General features: G+C 44.7%; 1 long non-coding RNA gene across 2 annotated transcripts; it reads right to left on the reverse strand.

Annotated features, from left to right (window-relative positions):
- Positions 1-686: 686 nt before the first annotated feature.
- On the reverse strand, positions 687-10,038 carry LOC106507944 (uncharacterized). Of its 2 annotated transcripts, none has more exons than XR_014820122.1 (4): positions 9,707-10,038; positions 9,071-9,198; positions 5,891-6,136; positions 687-2,357 (listed from the first exon to the last, which is right to left on the reverse strand). It is a non-coding gene; the product is annotated as an uncharacterized LOC106507944 (long non-coding RNA). The 2 variants fall into 2 exon arrangements; XR_014820121.1 differs by lacking the exon at positions 687-2,357 and adding an exon at positions 3,470-5,643 and having other exon boundaries at positions 5,759-6,136; positions 9,707-10,035.
- Positions 10,039-20,044: the final 10,006 nt, after the last annotated feature.

Raw genomic sequence — 20,044 nt, forward strand, 5'->3', positions numbered from 1 at the left:
CACAAACCGTGGGCGTTCCTGCTGTGGTGCAGTGGGTTCAGAAGTTCAGAATCTGACGGCTGCAGATCAGGGCTCTGCAGAGACGCAGGTTTGTTCCCGGACCACCTGCTGTAGTGGGTTAAAAGATCCCTCTTCCTCTCTCCCCGCCCCCTCCCCCTCTTCCTCTCCCGTCCCCCTCCCTCCTTCCCTCCCCCCTTCCCCCCCTCCCTCCCCCCACCCCTTCCAGTGCAACAGGCCACATCTACCTGCTGGAGTGCATTTTCTCTTCTCATGAGGTTAATGTTCTAAACGAACAAATGTGTTACATCAATGCAATCAATACACTCTGAGTCTCATGACCGTCAGAGTTATGGAAATGTATTTCGTACCTCGTCCCTGTTCAGCTTAAAATCAATAAAAATCCATTATCTAATATTTCAACTGCTACACACCAGAGAAACAGTTAGAAATAAATCTCTCTAAAGGAAAAATTAAACTGTCTTACACGATTACAAATTATTGACATTTACTTCTTATCATATCATACCTGGTGGGAAATTATTGGTAATTAAGTGTAGAATAGATCAGCCTCAAAGGAAAAGAAATGTTGAATTGTCAGATTAAGACATTCTGTATGCATTACTGACTGTTTCACTGAATCTTAAGATTTTAAGAGACACACACTGGTTCAATATTATTGGTTACTGTTTCTAAACATTGATTTAATTCCAAAACATGCAACTAGGCATCACAGACCACTAATATTAAGTTAAAAAATACTTATTATAACAACCTACAGCTGCCAGATTTAGACACAAAGTAAAAGAGACACAAAGAGGTTTAGCTATTTGAAGAATAACACCCAACAAAACTGAGAATCTGCTGAAAAAAGTTGAGATCAGATGCACTGTTTGTCAGGAATAAGAAATTCTTAAGCTGAGAGTGGCCACAAGTGGGTGTTGATTTCTTGATTTCTTTCTTTCTTTTTTTTTTCTTCATTTTTGTAGACTTATTTGTATTATTATTATTATTATTTTGCCTTTTCTAGGACTGTACCCGTGGCATATGGAGGTTTCCAAGCTAGGGGTCTAATCAGAGCTGGAGCCACTGGCCTACACCACAGCCACAGCAACTCGGGACCCAAGCTGCCTCTGCAACCTACACCACAGCTCACGGCAACGCCGGATCGTTAACCCACTGAGCGAGGCCAGGGGTCGAACCTGCAACCTCATGGTTCCTAGTCGGATTCGTTAACCACTGTGCCACGACGGGAACTCCTAGACTTATTATTTTTTAAAATTATTTTATTGAAGTATAGTTACTTATAATGTTAATGGATGCTGATGTCTTTAAGACACCCCACATCCCACCCAAAGAGATGGCCATGTAGGTATTTTATATACAAGCTTTACAGACATGTTTTACGGATGAAGACTTTGAATGATCTGATCGGAGTCACCTGGACAGGCGCAGCTGCCCTGGGAACCGCCCGCATACTACCTTCTCTTAAGACCCATGCTTTTTACTTCAGTGGGAGGCCTTCCTGTCCAACAATTCTATCTAAAATTCAACTTTAGCTTCCTGCCTAACAATTTAAAGTTCTATTGCATGGCCATATCACCTTGGTTCCCTTAGGCCTGAGATGCTCTAAATATGGGACAACTGCTTAGAAAACAAAACCTTAGGAAAGACGTGGCATATCCAGAAATTTACAATGAGGAGTCACATTTGGCCCCTTAATGTTTCCAAAACCTGTTCACTGTCGTCTTGTAATGGCCGAAGGCAATGCTTCATGCAGGACAGACCGAACAGGTTCCCAATGCAGTTTACCGGGCTCAAGTGCGTTTTCTTGGAGAAGGTGGCAATAGATCTGAGTTTTGAAGTAAGAAGCTGGAATTTTGTCAAGTGGGTAATGGAAGCAGGGCATTCCGGGAAAGAGGCTGCATTCACGGTTGGGATGTTAAAGACACAGGACTCGGTGCAGAGACAGCCCGGGCTTCCCTGACCTGAAGGCTCAGGAAGTCGAGGGTTAGAAGATGAGGTTAATTTGCTGGCTGGACCGTAAAGTCTGAATGCAGCTCAGGGCAGTCGGGGGCCACGGGAAGATCTGAAGCAGAGGAATGAGAAGACGCGCTTTGTTTTTTTCAAGAAGTCCCTCTGGCAGCCTTGAGAGAAGATGAGCTGGTAGGGAATGAAGGTGGGGATGGAGTCCAGGAAGAGGCATCCCGAGGCTGGGCCGGGGGAGGCCTGAGAGCCCTCTGGCAGGTGGCATGGACGGACTTGCTGGCGGTGCTGAGGAGGGCGGATGCGGAGGGACAGTCAGGTTTCAGGCTGAAGTCCTTCATTGGAGGGCAGCTTCAAGGGACGAAGACGGGAATCTGTGATAGAAAGAAGTCAGGCGAAGCAGGTGAATTCAGCTTCGAAAGTCAAGCTTCAGGTGACATTGTGACATGCCTTAGGGATTCTACAGAGGGGACGGCGGTGGGCAGGAGGCCGGGCTGGCCATGCGGCTGTAGAGGCAGCCAGGGGTGGCACTGGGGGCATAACACAGAGCCCCAGAGATGGACCCGGGGAACAGTGAACCCTGGGCTGCACCGAAAGTGGAGTCTGAGAAGGAGTTTGGAAAGGAGCAGCCGGGGGGTGGGGGGGTATCCTCCCCGGACAAGAAACCCTGGGAGGATGGGCGCCAGGAGGAAGCGTTTGCTCCTGCCCAGCAGTACATAATCTCTTTGTTTAAAATAAGTCATCTTACGATTTTTTTTTTTTTTTTGGTCATTTTAAGGCCGCACCCATGGCATATGGAAGTTCCCAGACTAGGAGTCAAATCGGAGCTGCAGCTGCCAGCCTACGCCACAGCCACAGCAATTCGGGATCTGAGCCATGTCTGCAAATTTCACCACAGCTCATGGCAGTGTTGGATCCTTAACCCACTGAGCGAGGCCAGGAATCAAACCCACATCCTCATGGATCCTAGTCGGGTTTGTTTCTGCTGAGCCACAGCAGGAACTCTCAAGAGAATAACTCTTTTAAACAAGGACAGATAGCACAGGAAACTGTATCCAGTCTCTTGGGAAAGGTCACGGTGGAAGATAATGTAAGAAAAAGAACGCGTCTATACCTATGACTGGATCACTTTGCTTACTGCAGAAATTGGCACAACACTGTTTAAAAAAAAAAAAAAAAGACAGCTGCTGAAGAGTTTCCTTCAAGGTATCTTTCGGCAGATTCATTAAGATTCAAACAGAGACTTTAAAACAAACTTATGGTTTACGGAAGGGGAAAACTGAAAGGGAGGGATTGTCTGGGGCTTTGGGATTGGCACATCCACACGGTGGCATATGGAGCAGATGGTCAACAGGGACCTGCTGTATTGCACAGGGAACTTTACCTGGTGCTCTGTGGTACCCTACATGGGAAGGGATACCTGTGTATGTACAGCTGAATCACTTTGCTGTGCAGCAGAAATGAACACAACATTGGAAATCGACTAAACTTCAATAAAGTTTTTTTTAATTAAAAAAAAATTAAATTGCACCTGGAGAAAGCAGTGACAGAAATATCCACTTTCTTATATTCTGAAATTCTATCATGTTTCAAGTGACGTGCTGAACATCTTTGGGACTCTGGCTGGATTCCATAGCCTTATTTTAGGCACTGTTTCTTAAATCTGTGTAATCTCGAGACAAAGGCAATTCATTGCACTGGTCTGCAAGCAGAGGAGGCAATTTTCATCATTTCCTAGGCACCGATCAGGCTCAGCGCTGAGATAAACTGTGGCTTTTTTTCCTCCATGTCCAAAGCAGAGCATTTCAGTTGCTTAAAGCCAAGTGCCTTTGGCTGTGCTCCTTCGAGCAGAAAAATATCAAAAAGGGGTCTAAAGTGCTATTCTCTGCCGTCTTCAGCAAGGGTGTGTCTAAGAAAAGGCAGGACATTAAGAATTAAATGTACCCCAAATTCTCCCAGGCTCTGTGCTGGGTCTCCGAACGCCCAACAACTGCTTGGATGATAAAGGGGTACCCGGATGGCAGGTGAGCAGGACCCCCACCCCCGACAGGGACGCCAAACAGTCGTGGTGGTCTGTGGCTGCGAGCCAGGTGTAAAGGCTAAGAGAAAAAGGTGTTTTGTTTTGTTTTTTTCTAAATGTGAAATTTACCAGGATTTAAAAATATACCCCTCCCTGTCACACTCATTCTGAACCATTTTTCTCCTGAACGCAAAATCCGAGTACAGCTGAGAGGTTGCTTTACATCATTGTTGGAATTCTGAGGTTTTGGATTCTGAGCCTGCAAACTGGTTTGAAAAGAAAATAGGGACACTGTCTCAGGATCATTTTCTCTGCATTCGTGGCATTTCCGCAGCTCTGGGGAATCGGCTCTGCTCGGGGCTTGCCTACATTCGTGTGCAAGAACACGAGTCCGGTGCAGAGAATCACATGCACGCGCGCGCGCACACACGCGCACACACACTCGTGCACGCGCACGGCCCAGGCTGTCGGCTGGGCCGGGGCCTGCTAATTACCCCGAGGAGGCAGGCGGCGTCTGCCTGTGTCCCCGCCTCACACGGGGCAGCGGGGCACGCTCCGCACTGCGGTGCTGCACTGCCTGTCTGGCCTGTGAGACCTTTCCGTCTGGGACAGTACCATTCCGCCGAGACAGGGAGGGACCGTCTGTTTCCGCTGTTGTCCCCAACACCCCAAGCTCGCTGCGACATCCTGCCGACGCTTCCTTTCAAAAGGTTTAAATTCCAAAGGCACCCCTTGCTGAAACGCTGCAAGAGGCACAACTGCCGTCCCGGCCACTGCATCATCTGTCCCTTCACCCTGCAGACCAGTTGGCCCTTCCCACCAGCCAGCGGCTGGCTGCAAGCGAAGGCTCCAGCTGCACGGTTATCTGTGAAAGAGCCGTTCGCTTGCAAATGGTGAACATGCTTTTCCTCTTTGGGAAGCAGACTGGTCACAAAGACAGAGGCAGGGATGAAGCCAGGCTGCTTTAAAACACTTCTTCAGCGGTTCCCTGGTCCCAATTAGGCCTGGCTGTAAATGCACCAGATTTAACCAAAAACATCCAAACCTTAGATGTGCCCAGAGATTCCAAAAACCATTAAACATCAAATAGAAATATTATAATCCACGCGAAGCTTATTACTCTGCAGGTGTTAACCCAGCAGTTCAAAAGGGCTTCTGCTATTTAATGAAGGGAATTAGCTCCATAAAAGTTTATGTGCTGCGTGCTCCGCGTGTTCCGTGTGCCTTCTTTCTGTGCTGTGTTATTCTACTGGCTATAATGAAATCTTCAAAGAACTAAAACACCCCGTGGCTAACAGATTTTCCAGATCAGACACCGGCGGGACAAATAACCTGCCTTTTTGGATTGTGCATTAAGTGAAGGAGTTTTATTTTAGTTTTCATTGTACTTAGCCAAAAAAATCCCGAACTCGGGCTTTTTAAAGGATCTCTCTGGAAAAAGAAACAATGGCCTCTTCACTTGGAACTAAACATAAACTCTCATTTCACAGAACGAACTCATCTTCCCCCAAAGGTACATTTTGAAGAGATAGTTTGCGTAAGTCTCACGGTGGCTCAGAGCGAGCTAAAAATAAAGCCCTACTCCGTGGAACTCATTTCTTTTTCTCAGAAGATGCATTTCCAAGAGCGATGTTTTCTTCCTTATTTAGAGAAAAAAAAAAAAAAAAAAAAAAGAGTAAACTACTTCATTCCTCTATGTCAGGAAAGCACTCAAAAAAGATAGCCCAGCCTGCTCTGGTGTGTGTACTTGCTTACCTACATTGGCGAAATTAATTTTGAAAATTCGCGCTTGTTTTGCGAGTGGTCCACGTGCGTACATTTGAATGCCCTGACCTGCTCCCCGGGGGCAGGAAGTGTCTCTTCTGGGGAGCCCTCCAACCTGCTCACCTTCTCAGCTGGCTTTTTCACATCTGTACAGGTCATCCTCGGTTTGATCGGTTTAGCCTCCGACCCCTGCAGGCCCTAACGTGAAGTCATTTGAGTTTTTGGCTTTGATCTGAATGATGATGATGATGATATAACAATAATGCAGGTATGGAGAGAACGCAGGATCACGCGGCAAGTTGGGAAGAACAGGAGAGACTGTCACGTCTTCGTTCGCAGACTAAACACACACCCTGGTTTCCATCAAATCTGCATAAGAAACACATCGAAAGTGTCATTCTTCACCCGAATAGTGTTTTGCACTTTGCTGGCATTCAACTGCGTGTGTGTGCGTGTGCGTGCTTGTGCGTGTATGTGAGAAAGAGGGCAAGAGAGAGACAGAGAGGAAGGAAGGAAGGAAGGAAGAAACATTTAATCACAGTCTCTGCCCAGTTCTTCCAAGTAGCAAATTCTTGGGTAGTTGCTGTAATTCCTGTCTAATAAAATGAAAGCTCCAGGATACAAAACAGTTTCTTGTAGAAACTGCCTTTTAATTTGGCACCTGTTATGGTGTCTTGAAGAAAATAGCAATTTAACTGACAATTTCTGAAAGGATGTGGATATCATAATATTTTTAAAATTTCCAAATATTCACTCCTGCTTGACTGTCTTAGAACATGTATGCAAACTGATCACATCCTGAGAAACTGAGGCAAAAAAATGAACTCGAATGATTTGCATGAAAACAAAGAAACTTTAATTAAAAAAAAAAAGCCTTTCCAGAATTCCCACGTTAGGTCATCGTACCTTTTACTCGTGGCTTACACAACATGTACTCCATAATTTATCCTGAGATTTCTTTCCTTTCTTCTGTTTTAATAATAAATTTCCCAGAAAATTGCCCTATAACTGCCACATAAGGGAGACAGATGTTCCAAAGAAAAGAGCAATTTTATTGTATAAGACGTCTTTTAACAGATGCACGTGAAATCTCATACATTGTCAAGAAGCAGCGTTGTTGAATAAAAGGTAAGGCAAGGCTATGGCAGGATTCAGAAAAGCTGCAAAAGCTAACATAACATAATTATGAGTGCCTCCAAAGATCAAAGTTTATCAGAGTTCCCGCTATGGTTCAGCAGGCTAATAACCCGACACAGTGTCTGTGAGGATGCAGGTTTGATCCCTGGCCTCGATCAGTGGATTAGGGAGCTGGCGTTGCTGCCCGCTGTGGTGTAGGTCACAGATGAGGCTCGGATCTGGTGTTGCTATGGTCATGGTGCAGGCCGGCAGCTGCAGCTCCGATTGGACCCCTCGCCTGGGAACCTCCTTATGCCACAGGCGCAGCCAAGACGAGAAGAGAAGAAAAGAAAAGATCAAAGTTCATGAAAGAATTTTGAGCACCTACAGAAATGATGGATTTCTGTAGACTCATCTCATTCATCCCCAATGTAACCTGGTGTATTATCACCAATTATGAATCTGGTCACTTAAAAATTCTTTTCTTGATCATCAAAAGTAAATAATAACTTGCCAAAAAATATAATAGCATAAAAGAAGAAAGTAAGGGTTTCTCGCCATACCATCATCTAGATAGACCAGTGTGTCTTATTTATTTCCAGTTCTGTTTGTTCCTGTGCAATAGAAATGGGAGGAATAGCTAGAAAACATGTAAATATGAACGCATTGGGTTCTTGGGTTTTCATTGGTGAAGGAGCTGCTATAGTCTCCCCAGTACACAGCTGCCTGGAGGAAACGAAGACTTTCTTCAGAGATGCTCAGAAAAAAGATGCAGCTTCTGACAATCACAATGGCGCTTACTCCTCCATAAGACACTCTGAGAAAGACAAAGTGTGTGGTCACCTCAGGCTCAGAGGGGTCAGTGATTGGTTGACACGTCTCAGTTCATGGGCCATTTTAATAATTGTTCTGTCCTGAGGAGGGGTTTTCTAAATTCCACCATCCCCTCCTTTGACAGGTCAAGGGCCAGGCCTGGTGGATTGGGGTACCAGTTTTCATTGGAAATTTGAGCTTTAGATCAACAGGAAAGAAAAGGCAGGGAGCCCGCCATGTCTGGTGGGACCGGGGTTGGGGGGTGAGTAGAACCTCCAAAGGCTTAGAAGCAGGTGCAGGCTTGAGAGGAGCAGATATACTGCCACCTGCCCTGGTATCACAAAACAGTTCCACGTCTAATGGTTAAATGGTTCAATTTCTTGGACAACGTGGTGTCGTCATCAGCAGGTACTTTGCTTAGAGGCTGTTTGTACAGGGTGTGTGTGTGTGTGTGTGTGTGTGTGTGTGTGTGTGTGTGTGTATCAATCAGTCTTTATCCAGAAGTTTCCAAAGCCCGGAATGGCCACCGTGAGGTCTGAGCAGCCACCCTTTCTCTCTTCCAGGTGCCTGATACTTTTTACAGTCACAGGTCTTCTCCGAACACAACAGCTTAGCAGTAGACCTGTTTAATAATGAAATAGACCTGAACACTGCCAACCTATTTTTTTATCTTTAGATAAGAGGTCTCCTGAGGCTTTTGATCTGGTTTAGGATTTCGCTGGGAGCCCCACCAAGCTCCCAAGTATCATGCCATCAAATCCTGTTTAAACACAATTTTTGTTGTTTTTATGGCAGTCATTATATAAGTATACTGCATTTGCATCAAAGGAAAAATACTGTTATGAAAATTTTTATAATGTGTTTTTTGCCTGCAACTCTGATTCTTTCTTTAGGGCAGTTACACACGTGTAAATGGAGACATGCTGAAATACTCTTGTGTCCTGAAGTGGCTCGATAAACTTTTTTCCAAAAAAAAAATAGGCGTTCATTTCCTTTTCATTTTTTTTTTAAGTTTTCACTTTGAAATAATTGCTAAACATTAAAAGTTGCAAAAACACCACAAAGAATTCTTTATCTATCCTTCCTCCCGGTCCCCCCTTAGGGTAACAGTTTAAGGAACCATACTGCATATATAAAAACTAGGAAAAAATAGCATTGATATAGTACTGTTATCTAACGCGTTTCATTCAAAATTCACCAGCTGATCCATTAATGCGCATGTTCTGGCCCAGGATGAAATTCACAATCTCAAGGTGCTTACACCTAGAGGCCGTGTTTCATCAACTTCTTTCCATCTGGGTATTTTGGAGGACTAGCGGCCAGTTATTTTACATGGATGTTTCTCTGTTTTGGTTTTCTTGCACTTCCTCATACCTGCATCTCAGGTTTGTCCTCTTCGCGTCCCACCTAGAAACATGCCAACTTGCCCCGTGGCTGCTGACGTTAACTTTCATCATTTGGTTACCGTGGTTTCTGCCTGGCTTCTCCGCTGATGAAAACATCTGTCTTCCCAGTAGAATCCCAATGACGACACGTCCAAGGAAAGACAGAAATAGAAAATCACCATTTGGCAAACACCGTAGGTGGTGGTGCCTTCCAGGCTTCTCCACCAATGAGAAGACGACCTTTCAGTAGAATTCAAATATAGCAAATAACAAATATAACAAATACAGAAAGGAATGAAGGAAGAAAAACCCCACTTGGCAAACACCACGGTGAACATTGTTTCAGGCAAAAATCATCACAGGATGCTAAAAGGAATACCCCAAAATATAATGAGAAACAAGGTATTTACATAATCCCAAATTCTCCATGTGATACTTATTAATTACAAAGGGGGAAGAACAGTAACTTTACCTTGGAAAACACAGCAAACCACCCCAGATTTTATAAGCATCCTCGGGGGAAAAGAAAATCTAAACAACATGATAGAAAAATGTTGTAAATTGGAAAGCAAAGGTAAAATGATTTAATATAAAGTAGTTATCAGCTTGTCCTTGAATAAAGTACCTGTTCACATTCTGGGCAAACTTCTCTCCAATGTTTATTGTCCCATTAATGGATCGATGCCTTGTTTTTCTGCATAAAGGACACGAACCTGTGGTCTTGACTGTTTGTGGCAGTTCTTCCTGGGTCGTCGCTGCCTTTTCGTTTCATTTCTGCTGATTTGCGGAATAGAGACGCTCTGGTTCACTGCATCAATTGTTTCCAACACTTTCTTCTGTTGCTTTGACTGTAAAATTCTTGACCACCTTGAGGACAGAGAAAACCCCCCTAAGGTTCCCACCATATGTAAGGGTAGATTCTGACTTGTTTTTGTTTTTGTTTTCCCCAAGGATATTACATTGTTTCAGAATAATGTAATATGCAATCCTTCTGTTCCCCATAACTTCATGATGCTGTTTTTTATTATTTATGGCTGTTGCAATATGTCACTGTGTTTCTAATCCATCTATTCAATCCATCGATCCATTCGGGAGGCCCAAAGTGACTTGTCTATCAAAGCTTTGTGCCTGGACGGAAAGGCATCTCGTTACTTCTTTTTCAAAATTGTACTCTCCAGTTTCATGGGGCTGATCTTATCAATAAGCTTCAGAATCACTTTGCCTATAACCCCCCACCTCAAATTTCCCATGGGGACTTTGAATGGTGTTGCACTCAACCTGCAATAGAAGCTAATTTTGAAAAAAACAAAAACAAAAACAAAAAAAAACAAAGACTTTATTCAGTTTTCTGAATTTTTAGCTATTTATTGAAGTCATTTTATGTCCTTTTGGGAAAAATGGTAGTTTTTATTTTATTTTATTTTATTATAGCTACATCCAGGGTAAATGGAAGTTCCTGGGCCGGAGACTGAATCTGAGCTGCAGCTGCACCCGGCACCCCAGCTGTGGCAGCACTGGATCCTTTTAGCCACTGAGCTGGGCCAGGGATCGCACCCTCACCTCCACGGCGGGCTGCGCTGCCTCAGTTGGACAGTTAACCTGGGGTGCCGTGGTGGGAGCTCCTGATGCTGCAAATTGTAACAGCTGTTAGGATCACATAAATCGTAAATATGTGAATCAACATACGAACCAAAAAGGAAAAATAATCTCCCTTTATCATGAACTAATTAAATCAAACTACGCAGCACACAGTTCCAGTGTGTCCCATGTGATATTTTAGCGTAACTTTCTCTAACAGCATCATACTGATTTCCAAACTCTTTGTTGACAGTTGAGGAATTGCGATCTGTGAGCACAGGGTCACTGGCGATGCAGTGGGTCGTGATGTGACGGAGGTACCGCACGTGCTTTCCAAAAAGACGACAGTTCACTGGACGGGCATCAGATGCCTTACGGCCTCAGGAAGCAGAGAATTTATATCGTCATCCATATTATCTGTCCTGATGCCCAGTGCTTACACGCTCAGATTTTTTTTCACCAGCAGCGTTTAAGCCTCCCTTATACAGTCTGAGTTTAACATATAGTTTAACATATATGTCTCTGCTATCAATGTCATAAACACCTTTGTTGGCGTGTCCCACCCATCGCTGACTTAATTTTACTGCCGACATCCCTCTCAATCCAAGGAGAGTTGTAGGAAGAGATCAGCCTTCATGACGGAAAACACGTGCTTATTGTTTTTGTTTTTGTTTTCTTTTTAGGGCTGCACCTGCGGCATATGGAAGTTCCTAGGCTAGGGGTCGAAGCGGAGTTGCAGCTGCCGGCCTACACCACAGCCATAGTAACACCGGATCCTAGCCACGTCTTCGACCTGTGCCCCAGCTTTCGGCCATGCTGGATCCTGAACCCAGTGAACGAGGCCAGGGATCGAACCCACATCTTCGCAGATACTATGTCAGATGCTTAACCCACTGAGCTACAGTGGGAACTCCACATTCCTATTGTTAAGCCAAAGAAAGTAACATGTTTTTCAGAATGAGTTTTAGGAAAGTCAATTTTCAGAAAGAATTATTTTCTAATGTTTAATTGTTCCGCATTCAATTACTATTAAATTGAATGTAAAATTTTTGGTGTAATTTTCGAATTTGTTTTGCATCCGTAGCCCTAATACACTACTGTTAATGTCCAAACTACCTTCCAGTTTCCCTCCTTTGATCCCAGTCTTTTCAGATTATTTAATTTCCTCCAGGGTTCCTTCACGGTACAAGTAGAAGATTTATCTGGACCAACAGGAAAGCGACTGCATTAATTTATACCTTTTAGAGCACATTGTGGCTTTGATGTTGCCAAATTTAAGTGTGTATGTTTCTAAACTGTGGTTGAAACTTCAGATTTTTCTCCATAGCTTTATCTGGATAACATCTGTACAAAGTCCAATAAGATTTTATTGCAAACCTTTCTCTTTAAAATATTTTTTCCCCATGTACTGAGAATTAGGTTTGCTTTTCAGATAATATTCCTTGCAGCAGCTCCCAAGATCACGAGGAAACATTATCAAGTTCAAAAATATTGAATTTCACGTGAAATTATTAAAACGGTTCTATGTGGACCCTTGCCATCAATAATGAATGAAATTTTACACCCTTGATTTGTACCTTTTTCCTGTACAGATCAAGAAACAGCTTCACTTTTATTTACTGTCTCATTTGAAAAGATCAAAGTTTTGTGATAACAGGGCCCATCACTCTGGTTTTCAATAAAACCCTCTTATTGATATTAATCTTTTTTGAAGTTCTATTTAATATTTAGTGGCTAAAACAGACAACCATCTCTAACTATTAAATAGTGCTGAAAATTCTGGCGATTCATTCTGAGTGTTTCCCTTCACTCTAGCAACATTCTCTTGATACAAATTTCCAGGAGGCTTCATTTTTCAAACACTGTATCATATCAAAATGAGCCATGGTGTCACCTGAACTTGCCTTCTTTTGTTGTCTCGCTTTACTGGGAGCTTTTTGCCAGCAAATAAGAGTGAGGGGCAGTTTCTGAGGAAAGAGTCAGCATTTTCCGTGACTCTCACATTTCATTCCCATTTTCACTCCCGAGACACATATTAGCTCTGGACTCGCAGACACTTTCTGCCTTTCAGAAATATTACCATGCACATCTCCTGCGTGTGTCTGTGTGTCTGTGTGTCTGTGTGTCTGTGTCTGTCTGTCTGTGTGTGTAGGCATGCATGGGGGGGTGCTATTCAAATTTATTTCTATGGAATACATTCCCCAGAACCCTTGAAATCATTCATCGGTTATCAAACCATGGAAAGTTGTCTACTTAGAACCTCCGAACTCTGACCATGGCCCTGCTCTGATTATCCAGCTTCTGTAACAGGTTTATTGAGATATAATTCACATAGTAAAATCCGCTCTTTTTGTGTACAGTGTGCGGTTCCTAGCATAGTTCCTGAGCTGTGTATGCATCACACCATGCATGACACACTCAAGAAATTAGCCATCCAATCGCCCTCTCCACAAAAAGAAACCCAGGACCCCAGAACTCTGGCTCCTTGGCTTCCCTCCCGCCCCCGCCCCACTTCAGCTCCTGGCAACCACTTGTCTGCTTTCTGTCTATGGATGTGCTGACTCTGGGCATTTCATATAAATAGTCTATAAAGAAGGGACAAACTAGTATATATAGAAGAAATAAACAGCAAGGTCCTGCTGTACAGCCCAGGGAACTCTCTTCAATATTTGAGATAAACCATCATGGACCCAACCTAGGGTCTTTTGGGACTGGCATCTTTCACTAAGCCTGGTGCTTTCAGGGTTCATCTCTGGTATGGGGGTACGGGTGCCCTTTACCTTTTTGTGACCCAACAGTTTCCTGTGTTTCCATAAATGTTTGTGTGGCGAGACGGTTGTGGAGCGAATGGTCCCCGTCTGTTTTTGGCACCAGCATCCCCTCCCGCCGGTCTCTGATGGCTGTTGCGACAGGGATTCCGACAGCCCTTAACACAGAGTGTTCCTTGCTCGTCACAGAACAAGTTTCGGTTCCACACTCTCGCTTGTTTCATTCAAATGGGTGTAAGTTGAATTCTCATACGAAGTGAAGTAAGACAGAGAAAGACAAATACCCTCTGATGTCACTTGTATGTGGACTCTAAAATATGACACAAATGCACTTATCTATGAAACAGACCCACAGACATAGAGAACAAACTTGAAATTTCCAAGGGGAAGCGGGTGCTGGGAGGGAAGAACTGGGAGTTTGGGGTTCGCAGGTGCAGCCTAGTACATAAAAAAGGGAGAAACAACAAGGTCCTACTGCAGAGTCCAGGCAGCTCTAGTCAATATTCTGAAATAGACCATCATGGAAAAGAATACGACAAGGAATACATAAATTATACATATAAAACTGAGTCTCTTTGCTGTATAGCAGAAACTAATACAACATTGTAAGTCAACTACACTTCAATAAAATCCATTTTTAAAATTTGGGTATAAGTTGAACAGAAAAGCTAACATTTCTTGAGAGGTTGTTCTGCACGGAGGGTTGTGATTTTTTCGTACATCTCCCGTGGGTAAAATTCGAACCACGGACACGTGCAGGGGGCCTTTAATTCCATTCACTCCACAGATGAGGAAAATGAGCCTTCGCGGATGTGAAATCCCTTGCCCTCGGTCAGCTGGTAAACAACGCAGCCAGCATCCAAACTTAAGTATCATCTTCTCCACCTCAGACCGGAGGGGAGGGAGGGGGAGGAAGGGAAGGGAAAAAACTGCTGGAAAATCCCAGTGCCACCCTTTTCTGTATCCATTTTCAGGTAACTGATCAGCCTTTTGAAGTGTTCCTGACTTAAACTCGCAGTTTCCCTGCCTCCGTAAACACAACAAACGCCTCTTCCAGAACAAAGGTTATTTCTCCTCTTTCTTTCCAGTCTCTTCCCAGACCTAACGTGACTCTCCTCTCAGTGCAGATACGTAGAATGATGTTGACAAACACCCCAGGTAAACTGTTCCGTGTAGACACGTGTAGCCCCCAGGCTGTTATATTAGAAACAGGAGCCGCACCAGGATGAAATGTTCAGGCATTTAAAACCATATTCTGAAATTTATGAGTTGGTGCTTAAAAATCATAGCCCCCAAACGCCTCAAAATGTGCCTGCACCAAACGGAATCTCCCCTGCGTTTTTATTAGCGGGGTTTGCTGGCAAATAGTCTTATTAAACCCAGGAGCCGTGCAACAGCTAGGACCTCGCACTGGGTCACATAACGCACGCCCAGCTATAATTCTGTCAAGGAGTCACATAAACACTGCTGATGGAATTAGAGGCTTATATGGAATGGTAAATGGACCTTATTGTTTATAAATACGACGCCAGATTAGACTGGGGGGATGGCGGTCGTGTCGTGACTTCTTAGAAGCAAAACGCTCTATGGAAATCTTTCTTTCTTCTCAGGAAACGTAAAAGAGAGACACTGAGCATGGGTCAGATGAAGGATAAACACGCTGCAGTGCGGGCTGAACGTGGCAGGGAAATTCTCTTGGAGGGAAACATACATGCAACACAAAATTGTGAGCATTAAAAAAGATTAGCTCTGACATGGGGTATGGTTTTTTTTCTTCCTTTGTCATTGTTCAAAGCTGAATAGCAATAAGATTTTAAACCACAGCGCTTCATAATAGAACGGGACCCCCTTGTATAATGAGGTTCATTATAAATGACATGCATAATTCCAGCCCTGTTGTGTGTTGATTCCATCTTTTGTTGTTGAGACAAGACTGCTTTAATGGGCCCAAGGAGCCACAGCACACTTTAAACACACTTAAAACTATTTTACAGGGGTATTTTGCTTTCTTTCCTTTTCCAGTAGGTCAAAATCTGGACAAAAATACCCATCTGTAGGGAGCGCCTTTGTGTAAAAAAAAAAAAGTCTATCATTCAGGAGACTATTGAAAAATTCTCCAGCGATCAAAGTCTGTATGTAAAGATTGCCTGGTGAGTTAATTTCATCCGTTAAGAACCAAAATATGCAGATGGCATAGGGAAACTGATTAGTGTAGATTTTCAAAGCTGAATATTTACGTCTGCCAGGCCACCACCACTGCCACCACTGTTTAAATCTTTGGAGCAAATCAAACGCAGAGAGAGGAAAGGGGGTGGCACAACTACAGATGCTTAAATAGACACAAAGGCGACGCAAGTAAAATGTACCCGTGGGCATCTTGGCAGCGGATGTCAGAGCACCACGGGGTTGAAAAATGGGACGAAGACAAAACAAACCCACCGCAGACATGCCCAAGCCCTGCAGGTCACTGGGAAACACAGCCCAGTGATATGACATCTGGAATAAGATGTCTAAATGACCTGTCGCCTGCTCTGGGCTCTTTATTTTCATTTGTGTTTATTCATTTATATTGAAGCGTAGTTGATTTACGATGTGTTGGTTTCAAAGTGATTCAGTTACACATACATATGTATAAAATACATATCTGTATCTAGATAAATACATACACATATGTGTAAGTATACGGACTGAGTATTACTCCCTGTGCTTTTCAGTAGGTCCTTGTCGGTTATCTGTTTTACATATAGTCATATGTATATGTTAATCTCAAACTCCTAATTTATCTCTGTCCTGCTTTCCCCTTTGGTAATCAGATGTTTATTTTCTATGTCTGTGGGCCTATTTCTGGTTTGTAAATAAGTTCATCTGTATGTTTTTTCTTAGATTCCACATATAAGTGATATCGCAGGATACTTGTATTTCTATGTCTGACTTTATTCACTCAGTATGCTAATCTCTAGGTCCATCCATGTTGCTGCAAAGAGCCTGATTTCATTCTTTCTTCTAGCTGAATAGTTTTCCATTGTGTATATGGACCACACCTTCCTTATCCATTTGTCTGTCTATGGACACTGAACTTGATTCCACATCTTGGCAACTGTAAATACTTCTGCTGTGAACGCTGGGGTGCGTGTATCTTCTCAATCCCACTCCTGGGTACATACCCAGAGAGTTCTCCAGGCTTCTTAAAGTCTGTTCCCCTTGTCATATCCTTCTCTACTGTTCGATGTCAGAAGCAAAGAGCAAAACAGCAGGCTTCAGGAGTTCTCTGCAGAGCATGCTCTCCTGGGTTGAGTGGATCTGTCCTAAGAGCTTCCAGAGTTGGCATCAGCTTCCCACTTGCGTGCCCAGCCTAAGCACAAGCCAGAGGGGCAAACTCTTCCTGGACCGGGATGAAGTCCACTGCATCTTGGTAGAGACAAAAGCGACCAGACAACGGGGATCCAGAAACACATACTCTATCTTCTCTGCAATAACACCAGGCGTTTGCTTAAACATTGAACGTGAATACGATACGTGGGATTCCGTCCCGACCAGTGAACAGAATCCCAGATTCCAGGGCGACATCAACCCTTTGGCTTGATGTTCTGTATCGTTTCCGTCTCTTGACCCATCACAGGTCTTTTCATGCCGCTGGTCTGAGAGAGGGAGTTCCCTCTTGGACATCCTCCTGCCCTAAGAAATGGTCATTGTTGCTTGGGAGCCGTCTGAAATTTACAAAATGTCTCCTAAAAAGGACTGATATCACGGTTTGAAAAAAGACCCCAGAGAGAGTTGCCAGGGGAGGGTGGGATGGCTGGGTCTCCACCGAGTACATTTGTGTTGGCAGATGAGAATAACCACAGGAATGAAAATGACTCCATAATTAGAATCATATAAATTAGACATGAAAGAGACCTATTAGTTCATCTCAATCATCCCTAAAGGGACCAGCACTGGACTGTTCCCTGCAGAGCATTTTCTATACTTTGTCTATATCGTTTTTAACAGGCTTATAGGATGATGCACTCTCACGAACTGCGTGGACAGGCGCTTCGCTGTGATTAAATAACAAGGAATCTTTGATCTTCGCAGTAGGAGTTCTGCAATTTTAATACGGAGTTAGGGCTTGCAAGGCGTGTATGAAACACAGGATCATGTGAATGCTTATGGTTTCAAACACACTCAAAACGACCCCCACCCGCGCCCCGCGTGCACAGCCGTTTCCAGCCCCTGCTCCCCCGCCCTCCACCCGTCCACACACATGGGGATACTGGCTCTTTTCTCAAGAATCCTGAAATCAATAGTCCCAGGAAATCATCTCTTATCTGTGAGAAGGTGAAACCTGGTGATGGATGGGAGATGACTTCCTTGAATTATTGATCCCAGGATTCTTGGGAAAGAACAAAAGACCGCGCCTGGGCAGGGGTGGGTCTCGTTTCTCCTCCTGAAGATGGCAGCACCAGACCCACCCGGTTCGAGAGGAGCCTTTGGGTCAAGCTCAGCGGTTTGAACATCAGCTACAGAGAGAAGCGGCATCGTCCACAGCAGCCAGAGTTGGAGAGAGGGGACGAGCCTACGGGGTAAATCCTGACACTCATCAGAAAAGGGGTGGGTGGTGAGTCTTTACTCAGGAAGCCGAGGTCCCCGGAGGCCTGGACCCCGGGTCAGCCCACCAGCGGCCAGCAGGGCAGGAGGAAATGAGTGCCCTCTTCCGTGTAGCATTTCGGAGGCAGGCTGGAGATGCCCGCTCTTTAACTTACAAGCTGGGCGACTCCTGGCAAGGCGCTTAATCTCTCTAAAGCCACTTTCTTCGTTTGTGAAAATGGTTTAGTCTTCCTTTCAGCAAATGCTAAGCATGTGCCGAGTGCCAGGTCCTCCACTGAGAGTCCAGAATACAAGGCACACAAATCCGGGTGCGTCTCCTTCGGCTAATACGCTGCGATGTGCCGGGGCTGCAGCGAGGATTAGATTAAGTCGTGTTACAGAGCAGATTGCCTGATGTGCGGAACGTGGCGAGCGGATATCCGCCTAATTGCGGTTCTTATAAGATTATCCCGGGTTGCGTAAGACGTTTTTATGAGATTTTTCGATGCTTATCTCTGTCGACAGGATGAAGGAATGCGGACTGTTTGACGGAATATTTGGGAGAATTAGTGTCTGTACACTTTTATTTCCTTAAATAATCAGACTTGTAGAGACTGGGTTACTTTTGCTTTCTCTAATCCTTTGCCTTGTCCTTGCTTCCTTAACGCATCATGATCTGGGTCTACCCATCTCTAAGCATTTATTGGGTGCCTGCTGCATCCGAGGCACTGTGGGGGAGGAGACCAAGACTCAGAGGGGAGAGCGGGGAGGGGAGAGTCAGCTGTGTCTGGACTCATGCAGGGTCTTGTAGGGTCGGCTTCTGGTGGGGGTTATGGCCATAAATAAGGAGCTGCAGATACAGGACCTCACAGTCTTAGCATCAGCCTCTCATTGGACCCGCGGTCTCCGGTTGGCAGGTGAACCTGGCACCCCACTTTCCTTGCTGTACCACACTGTTCCACAGCATCCTTGCTGTCTGATCACGGCCCTGGTGGCTGCTTCTCCTTACCAGGTGCCTTCCTTACTTTCTAATTTTTTTTTTTTTTAATAGGGACCTCTCTGACTGTTCCTTCTTTAATAACTTTCAGAGTTTTCCTTCTTCCGACTTCACGTATTTAAACCTGGGTGTTTCCCAGGGTTAGTCTGGTCTCCATGCCTGGTTTTCCTCTTTTTCGTCCCCAATATAATCCTCACCTCGCTCGGAGATGTACTGCTCCGACTTCACCATTCCCATTTCCCTCCTGGAGCTGCTGAGTCCCATACACACGTTTCTCTTCTGCATGCACCCATCCATCCATCCACCCACCCAGCCACCCACGCAGCCATCCACCCGTCCACCCGACCACCCGTCCACCCATCTGTCCATCTACCCACTCATCTACCCACCCATCCATCCTGTCCATCCATCCACCCACCCACACATCTATCCATCCATTCGTTCATCCATCTACCCACCCATCCATCCATTCATTCACTCCACAATCATGTGCCCAGAGCACCTCTGTGACAAGTGTGGTTCTAGGATTTGAGGATAAGGTGAGCAGGAAGGTAGACTCCACTCCGGCATCCAGCTTAGTTCTAGAGGGAAGAGACAGAGGATGAACAAGTAAACAAATGTGTAAAAAGAAAATCTCCATTAATTATTGATGCGAAGAAAAGCAAATGTTGCAACGGGATGGATTCCTGGAGAGCACAGCTTGATGCCTCCTCCTGGGACTTTCAAACACCTTCAGAATCAATTTTCAGCCATTGAACAGATATTGAACTCCTACCAGTTACAAGGAAGCCCTGGGGGATCAGGCACATCAGCCAACATGGCCCTTCCCAGGCGTCCCCCTGCTATAGTGGGCAGAACCACCATTTGCTCAGCTGTGCTTCTCAGAAAGCCGAGCGTCACACTGGACCCAGCCTTCTCCCCACAGCTCATGTCTAATCAAGTCCTAATTCTGTGGATTCTACCCTGAAACAGTTTCCTTTTTTCTTTTTCTGGCCACACTGTGGCATGCGGAGGTTCCTGGGCCAGGGATCAAACCTGTGCTAGAGCAGCGACC

This window comes from Sus scrofa, chromosome 11, assembly GCF_054392235.1.
Source record: "Sus scrofa isolate SSC_HxYL_T2T_F1_AM1 chromosome 11, Sscrofa_HxYL_maternal_Yorkshire_Landrace_v2.0, whole genome shotgun sequence".
In the NCBI taxonomy this organism is placed as follows: domain Eukaryota; kingdom Metazoa; phylum Chordata; class Mammalia; order Artiodactyla; family Suidae; genus Sus; species Sus scrofa.